The sequence below is a fragment of the Orcinus orca genome, chromosome 6 (genome assembly GCF_937001465.1).
Source record: "Orcinus orca chromosome 6, mOrcOrc1.1, whole genome shotgun sequence".
NCBI lineage: Eukaryota > Metazoa > Chordata > Mammalia > Artiodactyla > Delphinidae > Orcinus > Orcinus orca.
The window spans coordinates 14,927,053-14,940,819 of NC_064564.1; the positions used below are offsets into that span (position 1 = coordinate 14,927,053).

Genomic DNA, 13,767 nt, shown 5'->3' on the forward strand with positions numbered 1-13,767 from the left:
TGTTGTGGTTTTTGGTGGTGGTGATGTTTCGGTTGGTTTTTAATGTTTTATCTTTTTTATTTATTTAATTTTGGCTGCATTGGGTCTTCGTTGCTGTGCGTGGGCTTTCCCAAGTTGCGTTGCACGGGCTTCTCATTGCAGTGGCTTCTCTTGTTGCGGAGCACGGGCTCTAGGCGCACGGGCTTCAGTAGTTGTGGCTTGCGGGCTCAGTAGTTGTGGCTCACTGGCTCAGTAGTTGTGGTGCATGGGTTTAGTTCCGCGGTATGTGGGATCTTCCCGGACCAAGGCTTGAACCCGTGTCCCCTGCATTGGCAGGCGGATTCTTAACCACTGCACCACCAGCGAAGTCCTGTTTAGTTCAATGTGAATTGGGGTCTGTCGCTTGGAACCAAAAGAATCCTGGGAAGAGAGGGGACAGTGGGAGTGGAGAGACCAGGGTAGAACCACCACTGAAGAAGCGACACAGGAAGATGAGCCCAATGAGAAAGACAGAGGAAAGGAGGAGCCCAGGAAACTGCAGTGCCAGCAGAAGGGTTTTCAGAGATGCATGTGGTCGGTAAAGCTAAATGCTCTAGAGAGATACGGCAGACAAGGACCAAGATGTATGCGTTGGGTTTAGCCACAAGGCAGTAGTTGGTGGCCTTGGTGAGGACAGTGTCAGTCGAGGGGTGGTGGTACAAGCCAGACTGAAATGAGGTGAGGAAATAGAACAGAAACAATTCTAAGTCAAGGCACTGAGTTTGAAGGGAAGGGCTGTGGAGGGAAATGCTTTCAGATGGATGAGGAGGGAGAATGTGTAAAGGCTAACGAGGAGGATACAGGAGAGGGGACAGTCAGCTGGGGGAGTCCCTGAGGAGGAAGAAGGTCCAGAGCACAGGACAAAGCACAGACTTAAAGGTCGGCCCCAATTCAAGGGAAGGACACCTCTTCACTGGAAGCCGACAGAGAGAAGGATGCGGGCGGAATTAACTAGGCGTCCTGGCAGTGGCAGCAGGAACTCGATGATGCGACTGTCTGACAACCTCCATCTTCTCCAGAAAGTAGCGGGCGGGGCCCTTTGCTGAGGATGAGGTGAACAGAGGTGGAGGGGGCGGGGTTGGGGGTGGAAGGCTTAAAGAGAACGGAAGCCATCTGAAACTGTGCCGTGGCGAATAGGAGAGAGACTAGGAAAACACAGAATTGACTGGAAGCTAAGAGGGCCCACTGGATGACAGAAACCATTCCATAGTTTCCCCCAAATCTGGTACGTCGAGGAAAGGATGGAATCTGAAAGTAAATGTTTGATCACAATGAGGCAACTGATTTATAAATTATCTCTTTCATAAATTAAAAAATGTTAGTGTGTACTGGGATCGTTTTCATTACTGATCTAAAAGAGGAACTTTTACGTTTGCTGACAGGACACTCAGCTTTTCTGCAGAGTAAACTGCCAACCTGATGGAGATAAACCACAGGAAGATCTCACAAAATGATGTGACAGAATCCAGAGTGGCGGATAAGATTCAGAAGGCTGGAACGGGAAAACGAATCTGGGTCTAAAACACAAAACCAAACTCAAACTGTGCTCGTAAAATAAAGGTCTTGGGATCTCAGTGACCACCCAATTAAGAGATCAAAGTTACCAAAACAATGCTCTTTTTTTAAAACAATATTTTTTGTTTTTGAATGTTTATTTATTTATTTATTTTGGCTGTGCTGGGTCTTAGTTGCGGCACACAGAATCTTCACTGAGGCATGTTTAGCTGCGGCATGTGGGATCCTTAGTTGCAGCATGCGGACTCCTTAGTTGCAGCATGCATGTGGGATCTAGTTCCTCAACCAGGGATCAAACCCAGGACCCCCGCATTGGGAGTGCAGAGTCTACCCACTGGACCACCTGGGAAGTCCCCAGAACAATGCTCTTAAGAGCAGATACAACCCTTGGGTTGAACAAATACCAAATACCAAGAGGCCACTAGATAAGGTCCTTTCCAGTATCAAGACTGAAGTTTCAGTTAAGAGTGATAAGAGCTCATGTGAGATAACTGTATTTGAAGACCTCATCTACTGATCACATTAGTCATCCACGTTTTCAACTTCTATCCTTATATTTAGTTTCATCCTCAACAAAGTTTCTGGACCATACTGTCGCAACCCCTCCTGAAATGTCTTTTCCAAATTACGATATAGTCTTGTGATACCTATCTTCAGAGAGGTATGATGTAAACACTCTGAAGAGCATTTTTTTTTGTCTTTCATAGTTGAGGGTATTTACTACTGAATTATTCAATATTCTTCATAAAGAAAAAGCAAACAGAAACAAAAAAAAAACCCAGGTGGGAACTTTCCTATCCAAGGCCTTCCTTGCCTGGGTTTTCATTTATCTGCCCTTCTTTTTTTTTTTTTTTCCTGCGGTACGCGGGCCTCTCACCGTTGCAGCCTCTCCCGTTGCGGAGCACAGGCTCCGGACGCACAGGCTCAGCGGCCATGGCTCACGGGCCCAGCCGCTCTGTGGCATGTGGGATCTTCCCGGACCGGGGCACGAACCCACGTCCCCTGAATCGGCAGGTGGACTCTCAACCACTGCGCCACCAGGGAAGCCCTATCTGCCTCACTTCTGACTTATCATTTCCAGGTTCTTAAGCTGGAAAGTTGATTCCTCCTGGCCCTTCAGAGTACTCTGATTCTCTCCTCAGCCTTCACACATCTAGGTTACCACGTGCCAGAAGCAAGGTGACGAGCTAAGATTACAACCTCATTCCTAACCTTGAAGGATTCACAGACTCAGTAAATGATGCCAATACAGAGTGACAGGAGCTGAGACAGGAGGCAGAGGGGGTGGAAAGGCGAACGTGATCATCTCCTCCAGAATAGGCAGAAAGGGTTAGGAGGGCCTCCTGGACGAGGCGACACTTCAGCAGAGTCTTGAAGGATGACGATTTCTCTGGGCAGCGAAGGTGAGGAAGAGTGGGAAGCAGAGGGAACAGCAGAGTATAAAAACCCACGAGGGGCTTCCCTGGTGGCTCAGTGGTTAAGAATCCGCCTGCCAATGCAGGGGACACAGGTTCAAGCCCTGGTCCTGGAAGATCCCACATGCTGCGGAGCAACTAAGCCCATGTGCCAGAACTACTGAGCCTGCACTCTAGAGCCCGTGCTCCACAACTACTGAGCCAGTGCACCACAACTACTGAAGCCTGCCGCCATAGAGCCCATGCACCACAACTACTGAGCCCATGTGCTCTAGGGCCCACATGCCACAACTACTGAGCCCACACGCCTAGAGCCCGTGCTCTGCCACAAGAGAAGACTCCACAATGAGAAGCCTGCGCACCGCAGCGAAGAGTAGCCCCCGCTCACTGCAACAAGAGAAAGCTCGCGTGCAGCGACAAAGACCCAATGCAGCCAAAAATAAATAAATTAAAATTAAAAAAAAAAAACAACTCTTGAGACATGGAACAGGCTTACTTCTGGGGGCTGTAGGTTGCATAGCACAAGTAGAGCACAGGGTGTAGGGAGAGGTCGGAAGATGAGTCTAAGCAAGTGAGGAGGGACCAGACCAGACACTGCCTCGCTCAAGAGCAGGTAAGAAGTTTGAACTTTATCCTGGCTCAGGTGTGAACCAATCAGTTTTTTCCTTGGCTTAGCCTAGATAAGATTAGAATTGTTGAAAGCAAATTTTCCCTAAAGCACAAAGAGCAAACAAATACAAAACAAAAAGCAAACAGTAAAAAGCATAAAAATGAACAGCTCACAGGTCCCAGATCTCTCAGCTGCTTCACAAAGTTCTAGCTCCAGATGAGAACTTGTACACAGATGGCTCAGCCCAAGCCCTCTTTCTCTCCTCTACCCATCCATGTTGGCACTGAACAGCTTACCACTTGCTTTGTCTCTGGTGCAAACGTGAGGCCGATGGGGTGTCAAGATCAGCACAGGCCTTATTCAATTCTTGCTTCAAAGCTTAAACGCCTGTTGGACCACTTAGCTCTGGTTTCCTGCCAAGGGATCCTCTACCCCATGAGAACATGCAAATGACCGAGCTCAACTGAGGGTTAGAGGTTTTCCTCCTCAGGTGTCCAATTCAGCCCACTTCTCCAGGTTCTTCTAATGACTCATCCTTAGGTAACTTCCTGAAAGTGACTGTCTGGAATCCCACCACTACAGCAATCTTTTTTTTTTTAAATAAATTTATTTTATTTATTTGTTGTTGGCTGCTTTGGTTCTTAGTTGTTGTGTGCGGGCTTTCTCTAGTTGTGGCGAGCGGGGGCTACTCTTCGTTGCGGTGCTCAGGCTTATTGCGGTGGCTTCTCTTGTTGCAGAGCATGGGCTCTAGGTGTGCAGGCTCAGTAGTTGTGGTGCACGGGCTTAGTTGCTCCGTGGCATGTGGGATCTTCTCGGACCACTGCTCAAACCTGTGTCCCCTGCGTTGGCAGGCGGATTCTGAACCACTGCGCCACCAGGGAAGCCCTGCTACAGCATTCTAACAAAAAATACTTCACACGTTCAGTTTTGCCTCCAGATGGTTTCCACCAAAGGTAAAACCCATTCGTCTGCATGACGTCTTCAGAGCTGACCTATAAAACGTTATCAAAGATGCTGTCCACAGCTTCAAAACTGTATTCAACAGAGCCCATGTGGTAAATCCTCCCCTGAGTTTAGTTCCAGGAAAAAAACTGTCTCCTCTAGAGCTGAATTTGTATACTTTATCTTGCCAGAGTAAGAAAATGATGTAACCCAACCTGTTTCCTTTTATACCATGGCTTCCAAGAAACTTAAAACCAAATCGCACGCCAAAATGTCTCATCTCAGATGCCTAGTAGGACCTACTTCCACTTCACTGCTATGACCATTTTTGTTTTATATTTTGAAAATAGCTAGAATAGACTGTGCGTCTCTTATACACCAAGCACCCTGCTTCTCCCGATGTGCCCTTCCTCCTCACGTCATTTCAAATCTAGTGCTTGTTTTACTAAACTACCCCAGTGCCTTATTTTTAAAGTTATGCTTTACCTCGTATCCTATACTTCATATCTCCTAGAAGCAGACAGGTCCAAATATTGTGGATTTTTTTAAAAGACTCTATTCACGTGGCTTCCCTGGTGGCGCAGTGGTTGGGAGTCCGCCTGCCGATGCAGGGGACACAGGTTCGTGCCCCGGTCCTGGAAGATCCCACATGCCGCGGAGCAGCTGGGCCCGTGAGCCATGGCCGCTGAGTCTGCACGTCCGGAGGCTGTGCTCCGCAACGGGAGAGGCCACAACAGTGAGAGGCCCGCGTACTGCAAAAAAAAAAAAAAAGATTCTATTCACATTTATGCACATAGTTGTGAACAGCCAACCAGGCTTTATCCTTAGAGGCACAGATGGGGAAGTCATTCCATAAAAGTTGGGCTTTTTCCAGATTGCACTGTCTTCCACGTCACTCTCTTTTTTTGTACCACTGCTTGTCTCCATGTATTGCTCTTTTTGTCTGCCTTTTGGGGTTTCTGCTGTGGGTATCAGCCTGATCCTCCATGCAGGCGTTAAGACTCCAGGCAGTACCATACTATATAAAGAAGACCCTAAAGACTCCATACAAAAACTACTAGATCTAATAAATGAATTCAGCAAAGTAGCAGGATACAAGGTTAACATTCAGAAATCGTTTGCGTTTCTTTACACTAACAATGAAATATCAAAAAGGAAATGTAAAACAACAATACCTTTTAAAATCACACCAAAAAAAAAAATACCTAGGAATAAACCTGACCAAGGAGGTTAAAGACATATATGCTGAGAACTATAAAACATTAATAAAGGAAATTAAAGAGGATTCAGAGAAATGGAAAGAAATACCATGTTCTTGGGTTGGAAGAATATTGGTATAATGGCAATACTACCCAAAGCAATCTACAGATTTAATGGGACCCCTATCAAATTACCCATGACATTTTTCACAGAATTAGAACAAATAATCCAAAAATTTATATGGATCCATAAAAGACCCAGAATTGCCAAAGCTATCCTGAGGGAAAAAAACAAAGCAGGAGGCGTAACTCTCCCAGACTTCAGACAAGTGACAGTAATCAAAAGTGTGGTATTAGTACAAAAACAGACACATGGATCAATGGAACAGAATAGAGAGCCCAGAAATAAACCCACACCCTACAGTCAATTAATCTTCGACAAAGAAGGCAAGAATATAAAATGGGAAAAAGACAGTCTTTTCAGCAAGTGGTGCTGGGAAAGTTTGACAGCTGCACGTAAATCACTGATGTTAGAACACACCCTCACACCATACAAAAAAATAAACTAAAATGGCTTAAAGACTTAAACATAAGACATGACACCATAAAATTCTTAGAAGAGGGGCTTCCCTGGTGGCGCAGTGGTTCAGAGTCCACCTGCCGATGCATGGGACACGGGTTTGTGCCCCGGTCCGGGAAGATCCCACATGCCGCGGAGCGGCTGGGCCCGTGAGCCATGGCCGCTGAGCCTGCACATCCGGAGCCTGTGCTCGGCAACGGGAGAGGCCACAACAGTGAGAGGCCCGCGTACCGCAAAAAAAAAAAAAAAAAAAAATTCTTAGAAGAGAACATAGGCAAAATATTTTCTGACATAAATAGTATCAATGTTTTCTTAGGTCAGTCTCTCAAGGCAATAGAAATAAAAACAAAAATAAACAAATGGGACCTAATCAAACTTACAAGCTTTTGCACAGCAAAGGAAAACATAAAAAAAAAACAAAAAACAAAAAAGCACAAAAAGACAACCTACAGAATGGGAGAAAATATTTGCAAATAATGTGACCGACAAGGGCTTAATTTCCAAAATATACTAAGAGCTCGTACAACTCAACAACAAAAATACAAACAACCCAATCGAAAAATGGGCAGAAGACTTTAACAGACATTTCTCCAAAGACATATAGATGGCCAGTAGGCACATGAAAAGATGCTCAACATCACTAATTATTAGAGAAATGCAAATCAAAACTACCATGAGGTACCACCTCACACTGGTCAGAATGGCATCACTAAAAAGCCTAAAAATAACAAATGCTGGAGAGGATGTAGAGAAAAGGGAACCCCTACACTGCTGGTGGGAATGCAAGTTGGTGCAGCCACTATGGAAAACAGTATGGAGGTTCCTCAGAAAACTAAAAATAGAATTACCATATGATCCAGCAATCCCACTCCTGGGCATATACCTAGACAAAATTATAATTCAAAAAGATACATGGGGCTTCCCTGGTGGCACAGTGGTTAAGAATCCGCCTGCCAATGCAGGGGACATGGGTTCAATCCCTAGTCCAGAAGGATCCCCCATGCCATGGAGCAACTAAGCCCATGCATCACAACTACTGAGCCTGCGCTCTAGAGCCTGCAAGCCACAACTACTAAGCCCAGGTGCCACACTATTGAAGCCTGTGCACCTAGAGCCTGTGCTCCGCAACAAGAGAAGCCACCACAATGAGAAGCCCGCGCACCGCAACCAAGAGTAGCTCCCGCTCGCCACAACTAGAGAAAGCCCGCAAGCAGTAACAAAGACCCAATGCAGCCAAATATAAATAAATAAAATAAAATTTTTTTTTTAATTAAAAAAAAGATACATGGGCTTCCCTGGTGGTGCAGTGGTTGGGAGTCCGCCTGCCGATGCGGCGGGCGCAGGTTCGTGCCCCAATCCGGGAGGATCCCACGTGCCGCGGAGCGGCTGGGCTTGTGAGCCATGGCCCCTGGGCCTGAGCGTCCGGAGCACAGGCTCCGCAGCGGGAGAGGCCGCAATGGTGAGAGGCCCCCACACAGCAAAAAAAAAAAAAAAAAAAAAAGATACATGGACCCCAAAGTTCACAGCAGTACTATTCACAATAGCCAAGACATGGAAACAACCTAAATGTCCATAGACAGATGAATGAATAAAGAAGATGTGGTACATATATACAATGGAATACTACTCAGCCATAAAAAAGAATGAAATAATGCCATTTGCAGCAACATGGATGGACCCAGAGATCATCACACTAAGTGAAGCCAGAAAGAGAAAGACAAATACCATATGATATCACTGATATGTGGAATCTAAAATATGGCACAAATGAACCTATCTATGAAACAGAAACACACTCACAGACATAGAGATCAGACTTGTGGTTGCCAGTGGGGGGGGGGCAGGAGAGGGATGGGTTGGGAGTTTGGGGTTAGTAGATGCAAACTATTACATTTAGAATGGATAAACAACAAGGTCCTACTGTATAGCACAGGGAACTATGTCCAATCTCCTGGGATAAACCATAATGGAAAAGAATATGAAAAAAGAATGTACACATGTGTATAAACTGAGTCACTTTGCTGTACAGCAGAAATTAGCACAACATTGTAAATCAACTATACTTCAATTTAAAAAAAAAAGACTCTAGGCAGTGCCCACACTTGGTCTATGCCAGGGGTGAGGTACATGAGCTGCACTCAATATTTCTGCACCTGCAGCCCCTGGACACACCTCATGGGACTCCTATAGTGCTTAGCAGCTTCTTCATTGGAATCACAACTCTCTTAGGCATTTGGTACCTCCCACTTTACCTCATATCACCTCCCTTCAACCCTACCTGTTCCCCCTATTGATCTTTCCAGGAATCAAGGAAGGTTTATATAACTTAGGACTTTATGTCCAAGGGAAACTGGCAGAGCATCTAGAATAAAGCTGGCAGATGGCTGTAACTAGACAGAAAAGTTGGAAACTGGAGAGGATATTTGGTACAACACAGGCCCTCAAATATTTGGTAATGAATGAATGAACAAATGAATGAATGAATGAACAAAATCCAACTTATCACCAGTTTCCCACCTTGATTACCTAGACAAAGCCAGCAACCAAATACCAGGTTCTAAGCACGCATGTTTCTTCAGCGATTGGAATCCTGTGAATTTGCTGCAGTAAGGCTGATAACAATGGAAAACTTGGTTTCTCTTTCTGCTTAAAAAGAAAGCCAGAGCACACCTCCTTCCGCCCAAAGAGCTTCCTTGTCACTACCAGGTGTGACGGTCTGGCAGAGGCCATGTTTTTGCTTTGAATTCTCCTTCTGCCTGAACTTGCTCAGTGACCCTGGGTAAGTCACTTGCTCTTTTTTGTTTTTGGAAAAATACACATAAAATTTACCGTTTTAGCCTTTTTAAAATGTATAGTTCAGAGTCATTAAATACATTCACATTGTTGTGCAACCATCACCGCCGTCCATCTCCAGAACTCTTTTCGTCTTTCCAAACTGAAACTCTCTACCCATTAAACAGCAACTTCCCATCCCCCTCTCCACCTGTCCTGGCAACCACCATTCTACTTCCCATCTCTGTGAATCTGACCATAAGTGGAATCATAAAGCATCTGCCCTTTTGTGACTGGCCTATTGCACTGAGCATTATGTCCTCAAAGTTCATCCATGTTGTAGCATGTGTCAGAATTTCCTTCCTTTTAAGGCTGAATAATACTTCATTGTATGTACAGACCACATTTTGTTTATCCATTCTTCTATCAGTGGACACCTGCGTTGTTTCCACCTTTTGACTACTGTGAATAATGTCATGAACACAAGTGTACAAGTATCTGAGTCCCGGCGTTCACTTTTTTTGGGTGTACACCCAGAAGTGGAATTGCAGGCTCAGGCAGTAATTCTCTGTTTGCTAGTTTGAGGAACTGCCACACTGTTTTGTTCCATGGGACTTTTAAATGCAGAGACAGAACTGCTTAAAGAGCTGGCCACTGCAGTCATATTGTCATGCTGACTCCTGAGAGATGTTTCGCGGGTGTAGATTTGCCCAGAAGGGTTGTCTTGCCTCATTCTCTAGAGAAGCAGGATCCACCTGCTGTTTAGAATAAGTCCTGCTTTAGACACAGGACCTGGGTCTGAGCCTGACCCTGCCTCAGGATCCACTTCTGTAAGTAGGTCAATAATACTTAATTTTCAGGGTTTTTATAAAGGTCAGGGATCATGTACACAAAGCACCAGGTAAGCACTTAGAAAATGAAGCTGTGAATATCACCCTACTGACTGCAAAGGGTGGTTATGAAAACCAAACCACGTAACGGATGAGACAGCTGGAAAGGGTCATGCTTTCTACAAATGCTAAGCCCTTCTCATTTCCTTCCTAATCTCTGCTATGGTTTCCTAGCAGTTCTTCCTGCCTCCTGGCCTCTTAAGTCTATCCTCCACTCCAGCTTCAGAGTGAGCTTCCTAAAGCAGACAGGAGCCTGTCCCTCCTGATAAGGCTTTCAGTGGCTCCCCTCACCTTCACCAGGCCTTCCTGTGCTCAGTCTACTTCTCAGATCTTGCCACTCTACCCCCATGATCTTCTTAACGCTTGTCCCCTCCACCTGGAGCACTCTTCCCCCAGTGTTGGCTAAAAGTGAGTCATCCTAGAATTACTAATTTCCGACATTTCCGGGCCTTTCCTGACTCCACCAGACTAGACTCGAGGCCCACGGCACCAGGAGCAATTATCTATCGCCGTCCCAAGTACACGCTTCATTACAACCATCTGTGGGTTGATTTCCCCAACGCGATCAGCTTCTTAACGTCAAGGGTTAGACGATACATCTTTGCATTTCCGGCCTTAGCACAGTGCTAGGATGTTTACTGAACAAATATATATATATATGAATAACAGGGTGGTGCTTTTATTATTGGAAAGTTGGAATAGTTCACGAGGTTAACTCCTGAGTTCATCAGGATAACTGTTTCTAAAGTCTCATATTACATGACTAGTATTAGAATAATTAGTATCATTATATAATGAAGAGTTTTTTTCAAAAACTGGCACCACAAAGGATGGGAGCCAAAAGGGAAATATTTCAAGGTACTTCCTCTATCCCTTCTCCCTCTAAAATAAGTGGGATGTTTTTAAATTGAGCTCCTCGGGTCTTCATGGTTCTTCTGAGAGATATTTTTGCTTCCTTGGCATCTGAGAAATAGCCTGACCTCTATGTGCATGGCCCTGATGACACGACCCCTGATAAGAGATCATCCCTGAAGCTATTTTTCATGAGTGGGCTAAAGTAATGAGTCCAGTCTTGCACTTAGTAGGTGCTTGATAAATATCTGCCCAAGAACTGAGTTCCTCATGAGTTGCTTGTTTGCGCTAAATCCTGTGAACTCCAGTCTGTGGCTGGAGGTCAATTTCTTAATTTACCTCCTTCAGAAGCAAGAACAGTGCCAGCTGTTCCAGTTTTGAAGTAATCAAGGCATTGGAAGGTTGTAAAAGCAATGGGACAATTATTTAAATTGACCTAAAGTGCATATACAGTATTTACAGTTGATGTGGGAATCATCTGATCTGCTTATTTTTAGTGAGCCCATGAATTGGTATTTAAGTTTCATTATATGGGTGTCACTGTCTTTCCATATGAATCTCTTGAAGCTGAAGCCTTAATTGATGCTTGCAATCTACTGTGCAAGGTTATCTTTTTTTTTTTTTTTTGGCTGCGTTGGGTCTTCCCTGCTGTGCATGGGCTTTCCCTAGTTGAGAGCGGGGGCCACTCTTCGTTGTGGTGCATAGGTTTCTCATTGTGGTGGCCTCTCTCGTAGCCGAGCACCGGCTCTAGGCGTGCAGGCTTCAGTAGTTGTGGCACATGGGCCTAGCTGCCCTGTGGCATGTGGGATCTTCCTGGACCAGGGCTCGAACCCATGTCCCCTGCATTGGCAGGAGGATTCCCAACCACTGTGCCACTAGGGAAGCCCTGTTCAAGGTTATCTTTAACATGTTCTTAAACGGCTCCTTTTAAGCTTCAAACAGTGCCCTCTAGTTCTTATGCGTGCTGGTGATTATTAATGACTTTCTAGATTGTGGTTTTACCTTTGGGGTTTATTGCCACTAACTGAGGACCTTATGGTGGGAATCACTGATGAATACTAGCTAAGAAAATTTTTTTTCTTGCTTTTAATCTTTTAAAGATTTGTATCATTTTATGCACAAATACACAATGCTTTTAAATGAATATTAACATTAGATGTAGAAAATACAAATATTTTCCAAATACAAAGTATTATACATAATGAGAAATTCATAATTTCATATTTGATGGAAAACAGACACTCCTGGGGGAAAGTACCCAGAGATGGGCTTAAGGATCATTAAGAATTTCTGCTTAACAAAGATTTAGAATCCTAACAACTCCTAGACTTACCTTCTTTCCTTGGGCATAGGCGAGATGATAACTGTTTGAAAGAATTTTGTTTCTGATTGTTATCTCAAATCAAGAGGTGTGTCTAGCAAAAAAGGAACCTGTGCTCACAGCATTTTACAGTTTGAAGGAAAAATAAAGGCAATTTAGTCGTCCAGACTTCTCAGAGGCAGAAATGTTTTAGAGCCAAGCTTCCCTGATTTCCCATCTTCTGCCTCTTGCACTGTCAGCTAATTTGTTAATTAGGATCACGTTCACCTGAAGAATATATCGTTTAGATGGTCTTCATAGTCATAATCTTTATTACTAAACAACAAATGAAACTGCTTGGATTTCACAAGTAAAAGCTATCAACTGATATTTATTGGGTGAGGGTTTTAAAGAAAAATAAACCTTTAAAATGAAAACTTATTTTACATCGGAGCTAGGGATCAGAGGACTAAAGTGCTTTTCTGAGCCTTTACAAGTGGGCAAAGGTGGATTCACTTTAGAATCGCAAGTTTCAGATGAGGACTATTTCAGATTGGCATTTTTACCAAGGGGAGCTCTGGGGTAACAGGAAGTGAGACCGAATGGATGGAGCCATGCAGTGTGACCCAGAAAACAGGCTGAGGAGGACAGACCCCAACAAGCTTAAGCTATCCCAGGTGCCCGCATATTCCAGTGCCTTCCATCTGCCTAACTTTATTTTTTGAAAAGCTCGAACTGTGGGATCCCCAAACTAGGGTCAGCTGGGTTGAGGCGCTCTGGAGTGGGGCGCTCAGGGACTGTTGGGAAGCACTGTCCTGGAGACTAGTTCTGGGGTGTAGAACTGGAGGACACCCACTGGCTTAGATCACAGGACAGCAACCTCCTGATGGCTCTAGGGTGGCGGAGGCGGGCATGTGACAGACACCACTCACTGAGTACCTGAAACAGCGGGGACTCAGGACCCACACCCACCCCGAGAATTAGACCCCTATGGACATCTAACTTTTTAGGAGTTTTCACAAAGGCACACATTCTGAAGACAGGCAGCCCACACCCACACAAGTTCTCACGCATTCTAACCCCACCCCGGAGTTTTTGCATCCCTACACAAGACAGGAGGGATGAACCAAGAGCTTGAAATTACCCTGGCACAGACTCCCCAAATCAGGTTTCCCAAAGCCCAGCAGAGTCGGGGGGGGCGGGGGGGACAGGGAGGATGGGACGGAAACAGAAGACTTTTGAAATAGATTCCTCCGAGCGAAACTGGTAGCTCCATCTCCAAATATTAGCAACGTTAAGACTTCTCCTGTTGGCACAACTAGGAAAAAAAAGACTTCACACCCCCCCAAAAGGGATGGTCCGGGAGAGCACCCCTACCTTGCTACAGCGCCAGGTGGACAGGTCTCCGAGGCCGGCACAACCTGATCCCGGGCGGCTGGCCGCAGGAGGGGCGCAGCTGCGAGTGAAGGCTGCTGGAGCTGCGGCCCTGGCCCCGCCCCTCGGACGCCCCGCCCCCATGACGCCCCGCCCCTCGGACGCCCGCAAACCCTCGGGGCTCGGCTGCCTTGGCCGCAGCTCGGTAACCTCCGGACCCGAGCGCCCGGTGCATTGTGGGACGCCGGAGCCCGCTGCTGAGGCTGCGCTGACCCCTGGCGGGCGCGTCCAAAAACCAAC

At 45.7% G+C, this 13,767-nt stretch overlaps 1 protein-coding gene across 2 annotated transcripts in view; it reads right to left on the reverse strand.

The window, feature by feature from the left end:
- Positions 1 to 13,552, reverse strand: part of EXTL3 (exostosin like glycosyltransferase 3) — a 123,274-nt gene extending 109,722 nt beyond the window's left edge. Inside the window, exon 1 of one of the 2 annotated variants that reach the window (XM_033429837.2) lies at positions 13,471 to 13,552. The gene's annotated coding sequence lies outside the window, so the exon portion shown is untranslated. The remainder of the gene's footprint in view (positions 1 to 13,470) is intronic. The other variant, XM_049710746.1, reaches the window with a different exon arrangement.
- Between the last annotated feature and the right edge of the window lie 215 nt (positions 13,553 to 13,767).